We start from the raw sequence: 15524 nt of genomic DNA on the forward strand, positions 1-15524 counted from the left end.
AGTTAATTCATGAGTTTAACGAACATGTTCACGAGCTAACGAGCCGAATATTATGAAGCTTGAGCTTAGTTTTTTATCTTAACAAGCCTCATTAAATAAGCTCAAACGAGCTTTTATCGAATCGAGCTTTGAATAGCTCATGAGCGGCTTGCTTTATTTACACCCCTACAAGTAATGTTACCAAGTGAATCTTATGAAACAAGTAAAAAATAGTCTTCCATACAAATATTAGAGTTTTTACAAATAATGGATATGTTTCCAAATGTGATGATTGCTTATAGGATATTATTGACAATATCCGTGACAGTGACATCTGTTGAAAAAGGTTTTTCAAAATTAAAATTAATAAAATCTTATTTACGGGTCACAATGACTCAAGATAGGTTAAATGGATTAGCAATTTTATGCATTGAAAAGAATATTTTAGAAAATATTGAATATAATGATATTATTGATGATTTTGCCTTTAAAAGTGCATCACGAAGACACTTTAAATAAGTTATCTCTGTATTTTTTTATAGGTGTATTACAGCATTCACTCTCTTTTTTTCTTCTGATCTAGTGAGGAGGAAGCGAAGAAGAAGGTTTACAACGCCTGTGAGCGATATTTTGGATTTAGATGTGAAATTAACGAGGAGACATCCAACAAGTTGAAAGCTTTGTGTTAATTTTGATGAACTAACATTTTAAGTTTTTATAAACTAAAATTTATTTTACTTTTTGTACTGAGTAACCAAGTAGGTCATTCTCCATGGAAAGTTTTTACTCATCGTATGATGCCTTAGTCAATTTGAAAATTTATAGTATTTTTAATTTTTGTTATTGCTACGATTCCAACATAAAATTTAATTCATTTATAATAAGTTTTAATTTTTCTTATCAAATAAAGTATATAAGCAATGTAACTTTTTTTTTCTCAACATCAAGTCAGCTCTAACACCCAACTTGCCTTAACTACTATAACAATTGGAATATTTAGGAAAACTAATAATTTAGCTACTATGAAGAAAGTTGATCAGATCTTGCTGAGAAAATGTTTTTTGGATATTCATTGTTTTTTGTGGTTACTGCCGTAACGCCCCAAATTTCCTCAATTAGAGTCCTAAAAGTAATTTAAAAATATTTAAAAATGCTATACAAATATTCTAGGGATTTTTAGAAATTTTTAGAGTATTTTTATGTAATTTTTGGATGTCGTTTGGTATTTTTACAAAACGAAGGAAGTTTCGACAAAAAAATGTCCAAGCCGAGAATTGAACCCATGACCTTTGACTCGGTCAAAACCCGGCTGACCAGGTGTGCAAACAGATTTTTCTGTTTAGAAAAGGTAGCGAATTTATTTAAGATAGTTAACAGAATATTGGATTATAAAAGGGATAAGTTGATCTTGGATTTGTTTGTTTAGAAAAGGTAGCGAATTTATTTAAGATAGTTAACAGAATATTATAAAAGGGATAAGTTGATGTTGGATTTGTTTGTTTAGAAAAAATAGTAAATTTATTTAAGATAATTAACAGAATATTGGATTATAAAAGGGATAAGTTGATGTTGGATTTGTTTGTTTAGAAAAAGTAGAAAATTTATTTAAGATAATTAATAGAATATTGGATTATAAAAGGGATAAGTTGATGTTGGATTTGTCTGTTTAGAAAAGATAGCGAATTTATTTAAGGAGTTAACAGAAATATTAAGTTATAAAAAGAAATAAGTTGATGCTCTGTTTTCCCGTGACTTAAACCATTCTCTCCTTCTCTTCTGCGTACGATGGCGGAGCTCGGGCAGAAAATGAAAGGGAGTTAGGGTATCATCTCCGGCGGCCGACCAAGGTCCTAGATGCCCTTTTTGTTCGATTGTGAGTCCAAGAATCAAGGTAAGTGCTTCTCACCTGCAGTAGGAGTAGTTTCGGACCTTTGTTCTTCTTGAATTCGAAGCATAAGAAGCGCTTATAGTGCAGATTTTTAATTAAGCTTATAGTGCAGATTTTAATTAAGCCTATAGTGCAGATTTTAATTAAGATTATAGTGCAGATTTTTAATTAGGCTTATAGTGCAGATTTAAATTAAGCCTATAGTATAGATTTTTAATTAAGTTTATAGTGCTAATTTTAATTAAACCTATAGTGCAGATTTTAATTAAGTTTATAGTGCAGATTTTTAATTAAGCCTATAGTGCAAATTTTAATTAAGCTTATAGTGCAGATTTTTATGTAGGCTTATAGTGCAGATTTCTTAGAGGTTAAAATGCAGATTTCTTTAGAGCTTGTAGTGCAGATTTTTGGTGGAATTTATAGTGCAGATTTTTGGTGGAATTTATAGTGCAGATTTTTTGTGGAACTTGTAGTACAGATTTTTGGTAGAACTTATAGTGCAGTTTTTAAAGAAAAAGATTATAGTGCAGTTTGGTTAAGTATTATAGTGCAGAATTTATGTTTGCATAGTATGCAGAAATAGTGTAGCATAGAATGTAGAATCTTGATTAGTATAGTATGCAGAATTTTGACTAGCATAGTATGCAGATTTTAGATAAGCTTAGTATGCAAATTTTAGATAAGCTTAATAGGCAGATTTTAGTTAAGCTTAATATGCAGATTTCTGTTTAAACTTGTATGCAGATTTTGTTTAAGCATTTCAGTGTTAGAATTTGTTTAAACATTTCAGTTTTGTAAGAAGCATTCTTTTAAAGAAAAGTATAAGAAAGATAAAGAAAAAAAAAAAGAAAAGGCCGAGGCCTTAAGTAGATCCCAAAGTCAAGACTTTAGGGATTTTAGGCACACAAGGTGCCTATTAAAATGCCAAGGCATTTAAAGAAGAAGTAATTAAGATTATAAGTATTTTACTTTTAAGAAGAGGCTAGTACCCGACTTCCGAGGTTGTCGTTAAACAAATCCAGGTCTTGGCCCTGGTAGACCGAGGTCTGCTCTTTTAGGATTGGTGGCTCGCTACCCCAACCTATTAGGGAACGCGCATAAGATGGTACTATGCCTGGGCCCAAGAAGAAGTTGATTATTATTTTGAAGTATTATAAGTATAAGTTTTTGAACAAGTAAAATGAGTTTTACATAAACATAAAGTATTAAAGATTAAGTTAGAACAAATGAAATAAGTTTCATATAGTTCTGAAAATCAGTAAGTTTAGTTCTTTATTCTACCATGTTTATCTAGTGGATGAGTAGTTTTCATGTTTACCTATTAGATGAGTAGCATGATTAGCTATTAGAATTACATGAGTAGATTCCTTAGTTTTTCTTTATTATTAGTTTGACATGAGCAGTTATGTTTATGCTTTATTTCTTTTTAGAGCATATAGTTTCTAGTTCTTTTCGTATACATGCACATTCGTGATTTTGTGAGTTAGATAGCGCTTACTAAGCAAATTTTGCTTATAGATTGCACTTCCTCTTACTGCAAATAAAGGAAAGGAAAAGTTATAGCAAAGGAAGGCAACAAGGAGGTGCGGATGGATGTGTGATGCCTGGACTAAATAAGCCTTGGGACCTAGCATAAGAATTTATTAACAAAGAGTTGAGTAGAATGTATTAGATGAGTCATTTAATCTTCCGCTGCTAGTTAATTGTATGTTTTGAGTTTCTCTGAGAGTTTTAGGAATTTCTATCAACATGCGATCAAGGATAGTTAAGTAAAGTTAGTAGTCCAGTAGCCCTCTGCCCTCACAGACCAGTAGTGAGGAGGGTGGGGTGTTACAACTGCTTAAGCTATAGTGATAGAAAGTTTATGCATAAGAAAATTGCCATCTAATGAGACATGTTTGTTAAGTGCAATCTTTTAAATCATGGATGGTTAGCTCAGGAAGTTTATTTTTTTAACTTAACTTTGACATTGCATGTGACAGATTTTAATTCAATAAAATTACTTTGGATTTTACTATTTGTGCATGTCTCTATATGGCTACATAAATCCCTAAACTTGGCCCGTCGATCCGTTTGGACTTCGTGCCAACTATCCGGTCAGTCCGTCGACCTAGCTGGGCTTCGTGCCAGACATCCGGTCAGTCCGTCGACCTGTCTAGACTTCTCCTGCACACTCGGTCAGAGTGTTAGATCAACAATAGAACTAACTTAACCTATTTTGTCATTCATCAAAACCTGGGTTAGACCGTTAGTGCTAACCGCAACAACACTCATATCGATAGACAATGTTAATGATCATTACTCCTCGAGTTGTGAAATGCCAACGTTTCACTCGGCCATTTAAATTCTGCATCAATCTTTAATTTAATACATCCGTTACACACTTAAATAAGCAGCAAAAAGATTTATGTGGTAAAATATTAGTTGTTCCACTTGGGTAAATTTTACCCTGATCGGTCCGGCATTCGACGCCGCAGGTCGTGCTTACACACGAGTCAACTTGGTTCAGTTCAATCCGAACCCTAGATTTGCACCGTCGGTCACCCACGAGTGAGAGAGTCTCTCCCCATGCATTTATTCACATTATCAATATATGTGAATCAATATAAATCAATCAATATACCTTAAAACTTCCAATGTGAGACTAAAGTCTCATTCACAATGAAACTTCTTTCTTCTTCCATCTCTTCTCCATTCACATATATCCAACAAACGTCCCCTCGGGATGGACTAGTAGCTAGTGCATGGGGTGTTGCCACAATGAGGTCTGGAGGTCAAATCCTGACTAGTAGCCCCCGTGATTTACCTCCTCCGTGTTGACCTAGGGATAGGTTGACGGAGACGCTGGGACGAACGAATCACCTTTTACCGCAACATATATCCAACAAGCCAATCCTCTTTAATAAGCTTACAGGCTCCATAACACTACAAAAAAATACAACTTTGGGGACAAACGTTTGGAACGAAAAAAATTCGTCCCAAAATTGGAACAAATTTAGGGTCGAAAATAAATTTCGACCCAAATAACCAACAAAACTTGCAACAAAAAAATTTCGTTTCAAGTTTGCAACATAAAAATAATTCGTTGCTAAATTCGTCCCCAAATCTGGAACGAAAAAATAATTTGTCCCAAATTTAGGGATAAATATTGGATTCGTCCCAAATTTAGGAACGAATCGAAGATTCATCCCAAATTCTGGGACGAATCTAGGATTCGTCCCAAAATTTGGGACGAATCTAGGATTCGTCCCAAACCTAAAAATATTTTTAAATAAATAAAATGAAACATGTAAGGCTTAAATATGGACCTAGAGACCTCGGAATTTGATGAAACAAGTTTCTATGCATTCGTATCGTTGAGCTGATCATAAATACGTCATCATCCATAATTTTTAATTATTATTTTCAGTGATTTGAATTTTTACCACCAAATTAGGTCAAATTAGGATTAAAAAAATTCCAAATATATATATATTTGGTAAAAAATATTTTTATTGATAGATTTATGATCATGACAATGAGACGAGCACATAGAAACTTATTTCATCAAATTCCGATGTCTCTAGGTCCGTATTTAAGTCGTCCAAGTTTGTTTATTTTTTAAAAAAATGATTAAATTTTTGGGAGCCCCAAATTTTGGGACGAATTCCTGGATTCGTCCCAAAATTTGGGACGAATCCAGAATTCGTCCCAAACCTAAAATTATTTTTAAATAATTAAAATGAAACATGTAAGGCTTAAATATGGACCTAGAGACCTCGGAATTTGATGAAACAAGTTTCTATGCATTCGTATCGTTGAGCTGATCGTAAATACGTCATCATCCATAATTTTTAATTATTATTTTCAGTAATTTGAATTTTTAACACCAAATTAGGTCAAATTAGGATTAAAAAATTCCAAATATATATATATTTGGTAAAAAATATTTTTATTGATAGATTTATGATCATGACAATGAGGCGAGCACATAGAAACTTGTTTCATCAAATTCCGATATCTCTATGTAGATATTTTTTAAAACATCTATAGATTGATACTAACTAAAAATGTGTTGTGTACTGAACGTTTGTAAATTAGTGTCCGAAAACTTAAATAAGGACCTAGAGACCTCGGAATTTGATGAAACAAGTTTCTATGCATCCGTATCGTTGAGCTGATCGTAAATACATCATCATCCATAATTTTTAATTATTATTTTCAGTGATTTGAATTTTTAACACCAAATTAGGTCAAATTGGGATTAAAAAATTCCAAATATATATATTTGGTAAAAAATATTTTTATTGATAGATTTATGATCATGACAATGAGGCGAGCACATAGAAACTTGTTTCATCAAATTCCGATATCTCTATGTAGATATTTATTAAAACATCTATAGATTGATACTAACTAAAAATGTGTTGTGTACTGAACGTTTGTAAATTAGTGTCCGAAAACTTAAATAAGGACCAAGAGACCTCGGAATTTGATGAAACAAGTTTCTATGCATCCGTATCATTGAGCTAATCGTAAATACATCATCATCCATAATTTTTAATTATTATTTTCAGTGATTTGAATTTTTAACACCAAATTAGGTCAAATTGGGATTAAAAAATTCCAAATATATATATATTTGGTAAAAAATATTTTTATTGATAGATTTATGATCATGACAATGAGACGAGCACATAGAAACTTGTTTCATCAAATTCCGATGTCTCTAGGTCCGTATTTAAGCCGTCCAAGTTTGTTTATTTAAATTTTGGGACGAATCTCTGAATTCGTCCCAAATTTTGGGACGAATCCAGAGATTCGTCCCAAACTTTGGGACGAATCCAGAATTCGTCCCAAACCTAAAATTATTTTTAAATAATTAAAATGAAACATGTAAGGCTTAAATATGGACCTAGAGACCTCGGAATTTGATGAAACAAGTTTCTATGCATTGGTATCGTTGAGCTAATCGTAAATACGTCATCATCCATAATTTTTAATTATTATTTTCAGTAATTTGAATTTTTAACACCAAATAAGGTCAAATTGGGATTAAAAAATTCCAAATATATATATATTTGTTAAAAAATATTTTTATTGATAGATTTATGATCATGACAATGAGACGAGCACATAGAAACTTGTTTCATCAAATTCCGATGTCTCTAGGTCCGTATTTAAGCCGTCCAAGTTTGTTTATTTTTAATAAAATGATTAAATTTTCACTGGATTCGTCCCAAATTTTGGGACAATTCGAATTCGTCCCAAACCTAAAATTATTTTAAATAATTAAAATGAAACATGTAAGGCTTAAATATGGACCTAGAGACCTGAATTTGATGAAACAAGTTTCTATGCATTCATATCATCATTGAGGTGATCGTAAATACGTCATCATCCATAATTTTTATTTATTATTTTCAGTAATTTGAATTTTTAACACCAAATTAGGTCAAATTAGGATTAAAAAATTCCATATATATATATATTTGGTAAAAAATATTTTTATTGATAGATTTATGATCATGACAATGAGGCGAGCACATAGAAACTTGTTTCATCAAATTCCAATATCTCTATGTAGATATTTTTTAAAACATCTATAGATTGATACTAACTAAAAATGTGTTGTGTACTGAACGTTTGTAAATTAGTGTCCGAAAACTTAAATAAGGACCTAGAGACCTCGGAATTTGATGAAACAAGTTTCTATGCATCCGTATCGTTGAGCTGATCGTAAATACATCATCATCCATAATTTTTAATTATTATTTTCAGTGATTTGAATTTTTAACACCAAATTAGGTCAAATTAGGATTAAAAAATTCCAAATATATATATATTTGGTAAAAAATATTTTTATTGATAGATTTATGATCATGACAATGAGGCGAGTACATAGAAACTTGTTTCATCAAATTCCGATATCTCTATGTAGATATTTTTTAAAACATCTATAGATTGATACTAACTAAAAATGTGTTGTGTACTGAACGTTTGTAAATTAGTGTCCGAAAACTTAAATAAGGACCTAGAGACCTCAGAATTTGATGAAACAAGTTTCTATGCATCCGTATCGTTGAGCTGATCGTAAATACATCATCATCCATAATTTTTAATTATTATTTTCAGTGATTTGAATTTTTAACACCAAATTAGGTCAAATTGGGATTAAAAAATTCCAAATATATATATATTTGGTAAAAAATATTTTTATTGATAGATTTATGATCATGACAATGAGACGAGCACATAGAAACTTGTTTCATCAAATTCCGATGTCTCTAGGTCCGTATTTAAGCCGTCCAAGTTTTTTTTTAAAAATGATTAAATTTTTGGGACGAATCTGATTCGTCACAAATTTTGGGACGAATCCAGAGATTCGTCCCAAACTTTGGGACGAATCCAGAATTCGTCCCAAACCTAAAATTATTTTTAAATAATTAAAATGAAACATGTAAGGCTTAAATATGGACCTAGAGACCTCGGAATTTGATGAAACAAGCTTCTATGCATTGCTATCGTTGAGCTAATCGTAAATACGTCATCATCCATAATTTTTAATTATTATTTTCAGTAATTTGAATTTTTAACACCAAATAAGGTCAAATTGGGATTAAAAAATTCCAAATATATATATATTTGTTAAAAAATATTTTTATTGATAGATTTATGATCATGACAATGAGACGAGCACATAGAAACTTGTTTCATCAAATTCCGATGTCTCTAGGTCCGTATTTAAGCCGTCCAAGTTTTTTTTTAATAAAATGATTAAATTTTTGGGTCGTTACATTAAATTTTTGGGACGAATTCCTGGATTCGTCCCAAAATTTGGGACGAATCCAGAATTCGTCCCAAACCTAAAATTATTTTTAAATAATTAAAATGAAACATGTAAGGCTTAAATATGGACCTAGAGACCTCGGAATTTGATGAAACAAGTTTCTATGCATTCGTATCGTTGAGCTGATCGTAAATACGTCATCATCCATAATTTTTAATTATTATTTTCAGTAATTTGAATTTTTAACACCAAATTAGGTCAAATTAGGATTAAAAAATTCCATATATTATTTGGTAAAAAATATTTTTATTGATAGATTTATGATCATGACAATGAGGCGAGCACATAGAAACTTGTTTCATCAAATTCCGATATCTCTATGTAGATATTTTTTAAAACATCTATACATTGATACTAACTAAAAATGTGTTGTGTACTGAACGTTTGTAAATTAGTGTCCGAAAACTTAAATAAGGACCTAGAGACCTTGGAATTTGATGAAACAAGTTTCTATGCATCCGTATCGTTGAGCTGATCGTAAATACATCATCATCCATAATTTTTAATTATTATTTTCAGTGATTTGAATTTTTAACACCAAATTAAGTCAAATTGGGATTAAAAAATTCCAAATATATATATATTTGTTAAAAAATATTTTTATTGATAGATTTATGATCATGACAATGAGACGAGCACATAGAAACTTGTTTCATCAAATTCCGATATCTCTAGGTCCGTATTTATGCCGTCCAAGTTTGTTTATGTTTTAATAAAATGATTAAATTTTTGGGACGAATGCTGGATACGTCCCAAAATTTGGGACGAATCCAGAATTCGTCCCAAACCTTAAATTATTTTTAAATAATTAAAATGAAACATGTAAGGCTTAAATATGGACCTAGAGACCTCGGAATTTGATGAAACAAGTTTCTATGTATTCGTATCGTTGAGCTGATCGTAAATACGTCATCATCCATAATTTTTAATTATTATTTTCAGTAATTTGAATTTTTAACACCAAATTAGGTCAAATTGGGATTAAAAAAATTCCAAATATATATATATATTTGATAAAAAATATTTTTATTGATAGATTTATGATCATGACAATGAGATGAGCATATAGAAACTTATTTCATCAAATTCCGATGTCTCTAGGTCCGTATTTAAGTCGTCCAAGTTTGTTTATTTTTTAAAAATGATTAAATTTTGGGGACGAATTCTGGATTCGTCCCAAATTTTGGGACGAATCCAGAATTCGTCCCAAACCTAAAATTATTTTTAAATAATTAAAATGAAACATGTAAGGCTTAAATATGGACCTAGAGACCTCGGAATTTGATGAAACAAGTTTCTATGCATTCGTATCGTTGAGCTGATCGTAAATACGTCATCATCCATAATTTTTAATTATTATTTTCAGTAATTTGAATTTTTAACACCAAATAAGGTCAAATTGGGATTAAAATTTCCAAATATATATATATTTGGTAAAAATATTTTATTGATAGATTTCCTTTTGATTTTTTCCCTTTTTTATTAAAAAAAAAATAAATTCTGGGATGAATCCTGGATTCGTCCCAGATTTTGGGACGAATCCAGGATTCGTCCCAGATTAGGGTCGAAATTGGGAACAAAAAAATTTTGATGCTAATAACCCTATGTCTATATCCCATTCCGATTCTTGTTTTCTTCCCCATTTCTTTCTCCCCCGTTCCCCTTCCAACCTGCGATTTCCAGGGTTTCAGCCACATCTCCAACCGACGATGGCGGCGTGATATGCGACGACCGCTTGATCTCCGGCCGTGGAAGGTTTTCGATTGGTAAGCCCACTGCTCTCGAATCTCCCTCTCTCGGATCTCCCTCTCTCCGGCGCGTGCTGGCCGCCGCCAGGCGCTACCTACCCGGCGGTGCTGCCTGGCCGCCGCCAGGCCGTGGCTGGCCGGCACCGGCGTGTGGCTGGCCGCTGCCAGGCGCAGCCTGGCCGGCATCTGTCCGCCGGCGTGGGCCTTGCCGTGGCTAACCGCCGTCTCCCTCTGCAGTTGAAGAAGAAGCCCAAGATCATGCAGCAGCATCTTGATGTAAGTTTCCTATAAAAACATGCTTGTTTTCCTAAATTTGGTTTGATTTCTCGCACTTGACTTAGGATTGATCTCTTTTCTGCTCTTTACCATTGATATGCGCCTTCTCTTATGCTTGATTTGCCTCTGCAGTATTGTTTCCCTGGTTTATGGCTATCCAAGATAACTCCTCGATCCTACAAAGCCAATGAATAAGGTTAGTTTTATTTGTCCTCGATTCTGCAAGGGTTAGAGATCGTTGATGAGGGTTTTAGTTCTAGAAACTAGTAAGAGCTCAGTTAAATGATTTTAGATTTGCCATTTATTTATTAAGAATCGTTTCAGATAACTCAGAGACTCTTTGACGAGATGACTAATCAAAATGGTATATCCAAATCTTTGCTAAGAAATCAACACCAAGTACATTGTTCAGGATTTCATTGTGATTTCTTCAATAATATGTTTTTAATTTTTAGTTTCTATTTTTTTTAATGAAATGAGAATTGAATTATTTGTAGAAAATATTGACTTTCATGCGTATTAATCAGTACATGTTTTCAATTGCAGACATGTGTTCTTATAGTCCGTATACATTGTGAAGGTTGTAAGGATAGGTCAGGAAGAAGGTGCAGAAGGTTCAAGGTAAGTTGTGGGGTTCAGTTGTATTTTATTCGTTGTTTAATTGGTTTATTGTTTGGTTGGGTTCATGTGGTACATGGAAGCAATAAATAACATATTGTTGTAGGAGCTTTGTTGATTCTTTGAAAATGTGAACTCAATTTTACTCTGTTTCAATTATGTTTCATATTCTGTTATTTACTTGAGTTATGCTTGTATTGTAATTCAAAGAAGGAAAATGTTTGTCTGGCAAACTCTATATCTGAAATGCATAAATTTGGAGCAATCTATAATATCAAATGGTTCTCATACTTTGGCACATGAATCCAATGATTTGGGTAAAAAAGATAAAAAGAAGAAAGGAACAAAAAGAGGAAGGCACTTTGATAGAGATTCTCGAGCTACTAATCCAGAGGTTCGTTTGGAGTCTCTAACTAGGCAATATGAATGAAGTCTCTAATACTCTAACTTTATTTTTGTCCTGATTTGATAATGTTGTTTGTGCAGGTCTCAATTTGGTGTGATCTCACTGTAGTTGAAGACAATTGTATTTGTTCACCTCTTTTCGGTATTCCTAAGTTCATTAATATGCATTTACTGATCTATATATACAGTTAGCTTTAAATAATTATGTTATAGTTGTTTAATTATATAAAGTTAACTTTAAATAATTATGTTAAAGTTAGCTTTAAATAGTTGTTTAATTGTGTTCCTTCTTTTGATAAGTTGCTCTTTCTTGTTTTGTCTTCAATGATAATGATGCATAAAAGTTCTGAATTTGATCTATGTACAGTCTCAAAACTATATAGATACATAAAAGTTCTATATTTCATCTAGAATTACATCACACTATTCTAAAATTCTTTACTAGATAACGATGCATCCTCCTACCTTAATATTTTGTAAAGAGTTGTTAAAAATGTGCTAAAGTTATTCATATGAAATTGTCAACTAGTTAACACAATGAAAGGAACAATTATTTTAAACATCCTTTAGTTTACATTAAATACCAACCAAAGACAAAACTATAAATTCAGCAAATTAAAATGAAAAATAAAGTTAACTAAGTGAGAAAATTTGAACCCTAATACCATACTTCACAAGATCTCTCTCTTTTTCTCTCTATATGATGTGCCAATTATATTAGGTTGTATCATAGTTACGATACATGTACTTAGCTTCAAAATAATGCTTATAATTTTATTTACCGTTGCTATGACATGGATGATTCATATCGTTGGTAAATATGACTTTTATTAGAATTAGGGCTTTTATTAGAATGTTTAAGGAATTTCACATTTATGTTTTGTTTCCAATTATTCTTTTTACATGGCCATATCGTATACTATTTACAATCTTTCTTGTTACACATAATCTAGTTTATTTGTTTGTTGTTATGTAGGCAAAGTAGATTTGATGGGGATCAAAGATTTTGTGGCACACGAAGATGACTATATGTATTCTTAGTGTTGTTGGATGGATGATGGACTTATAAAACATTGGGTTGTTGAACTTGTAAACTTTGTTGAACAAGATGGATTTTATAAACTTTGTTGAACAAGATGGATTTTATAAACTTTGTTGAAATCTTTATATTTTTTGAATTATGAGTTGATGTGTTGAATGTTAAATTAGGATGTGTTGAATGTTAAATTAGGATGTGTTGAATGCATATTATTTGTTATTTGAATTTGGTTTTTATGTATTTGGATTGTATTGCAGAAATAAATTGAAGCTGGAAAAAATATTTGATATAGGGACGAATTTGGCAACGAAAATGATTTGTCCCAATTCTATCGTAATTTGGGATAAAATTATTTTCGTCCCAGATTCTGGGACAAATTCTGGGACGAATCCACAAAATTCGTCCCAAAATTTGTCCCAGAATCTGGGACGAATCTACAAAATTCGTCCCAAAATTTGTCCCAGAATCTGGGACGAAAATTGATCTTATGATTATCAAAGAATTTGGCAAGTTTTTGTTGCCAAATTCGTTGCCAGTTTTGCAACAAATTTATTATTCGTTGCAAACTTAGGAACAAAAATGGCAACAAAAAAAATTTTGTCACCGAATTTGTCCCCAAGACAAATTCGTTGCAATATTAGGGACAAATTTGGCAACAAAATATAATTTGTCACCGAATTCGTCCCCAAATTTGTTGCAAAAATAGAGACAAATTTGGCAGAAAATTTATGTGAATTCGTCCCCAAATTTGTTCCTAAGTTTGCAACAAAAATAATCTTCGTTGCAAATTTGTATATTTTTTTGCAACGAATTTGGGGACGAAAATTTTATTCGTCGCCAAATTCGTCCCCAAATTCGTTCCCAAATTTGCAACAATCCCTAATTCGTTCCAAAAGTTGGCATCAACCATTTTGGGACGAAAAAATTTTCGTCCCAAATTTTGTCCTTAAAATTTTTGCAACGAATTTTTTTTTAAAATTCGTCCCTAATTTTGTCCCAAAATGTCTTATTTTTTGTAGTGATAAGCTACCCTAAAGTTCAGGGACCTAAGCCATTGATAGAAAATATGACTAGGGAACACCTTTAGGAATTCATAATTAACCATGTCAATCTACAACTCTCTACCAAAGAAATTTTAGGTAGACAAAAAATACTTTGAAACAATAGCCCATAGGAGGACCCAACTCGACGATTCTGCCAAGTCACAAGGCGTTAAAGAAATACACAAGTTATAGGTAACTCTAGTCTCTATCTAGGTCATCATACATCAATATATCATTTACCCAAATTACAACATCACAAAATAAAAGGTGCAAATAGTCTTTGGGTTGATAAGGAATCTCCACGCTCGACATGCACACAATTTCAATGACAACTCTGCAGGGCTTTGCTCGCATAAAAATCTATATCAAGCAGTCGTACACTCTTATGAAAATTATATGAACAAAAATATTGTCTTAACCTGCACAATTATCACTAATCACAAGGACTCAACACTATTGATAGTGATCTATTATGATGGATAGTTTGCTATCTGTGACGGCTAAAGCCATTGCAAATACCATAATCTTTTTAGTGACCCTTCTTCTCCACCTTTTTTCACCCAAGTATCATAATTCCTCTTGTATCCATCGAGTAAAAATTGGATAAAAGAAATTTCATTTGGCCATTTAACATCTGCACCTTTCCATCCATCTTATTTTTCAGTAAACTGAGTACAAACAAGAAAACGCAGGGATTCTATTTCCTGTTCAATTCAGAAGCAGCAATGAGGAAATGGTGTGTTCATGAGGAAGCAATTAGATGGACACTTAACCGGATCAGTGTAAGGTAGAACCTGTAGGCATCTGAAAAGTTGAAATGTTGTGGAAAGCCCACCAACCGCTGCTAGGAAATGCTTTCAGATGAGATCGAGAATGTCATCCATGTGAGGTAAGACTCACCTGGGGACTCATTGATTGTGCTTAGACTAGAATTGGATGAAAATGAACTATTTAAAGGAATGATTCATTCTATTCTATCCATTTCATACTTCACCAAGTGAACAACTTTGCTCCACCTTTATTAGATATAATATTTATTGATAAATTATTATTTAGATCTAAATAAAAATAAATAAATTGGGTGAACTAGACAAATTTGGCGGGTTGATCATGCAGAGTAGACACAATGAACATATTGGGATGTACGTCCCCTAAGTGGTCCAATGTGACCGCGAGTTTTGACGTTTTGGCCTTACGTTTGTGTTTGATATGTGTGTGAGTGCGCAAAGATTTAGATATACACACATGGAGATGACTTAACATGGCCAAGGTCATGGGTACTCGATGACTTAAAAGTTTGTGAAGATAAAAAAACAGATGGGATAAGATGCCCAAGTAGGAAATGGACAATGTATCTGGAGCGAGAAGGATGACATAGGGAAAAAGTCGAGGATTTGGTATATTTGAAGGACGAAAAGCTTGATGTGAGATGGCCAGAGGTGCACCATGTAAGCTAACGAGTTGAAAGTTCAATGCATCCAAAGGATAAGAAGCTCGATGGGAGGCCTCACAGTGGAAGATAACTATAGATGAGCTAAGGGTTGAGAGCAAATGTACTGGGACGAGGGTAGCTTTCAATCTAGGCAGACTCAACCATTAGATGGACCGTAGTCGACATATTAGTCATCTAAAGAAGACTTTTAATTGATTGATGTTTGAATTGATTAGGCAGTCAAGAAACTAACGGAATAGTGTTTCC

The 15524-nt window shown here is 32.5% G+C and overlaps 1 long non-coding RNA gene across 1 annotated transcript; it reads left to right on the forward strand.

The window, feature by feature from the left end:
• The first annotated feature begins 10362 nt into the window (after nt 1-10362).
• LOC121973823 lies at nt 10363-11861 on the forward strand. Its single transcript, XR_006109771.1, has 6 exons — nt 10363-10462; nt 10682-10720; nt 10853-10916; nt 11267-11341; nt 11549-11732; nt 11825-11861. It is a non-coding gene; the product is annotated as an uncharacterized LOC121973823 (long non-coding RNA).
• The last annotated feature ends 3663 nt before the right edge of the window (nt 11862-15524 follow it).

The sequence above is a fragment of the Zingiber officinale genome, chromosome 4A, assembly GCF_018446385.1.
Source record: "Zingiber officinale cultivar Zhangliang chromosome 4A, Zo_v1.1, whole genome shotgun sequence".
Lineage (NCBI taxonomy): Eukaryota > Viridiplantae > Streptophyta > Magnoliopsida > Zingiberales > Zingiberaceae > Zingiber > Zingiber officinale.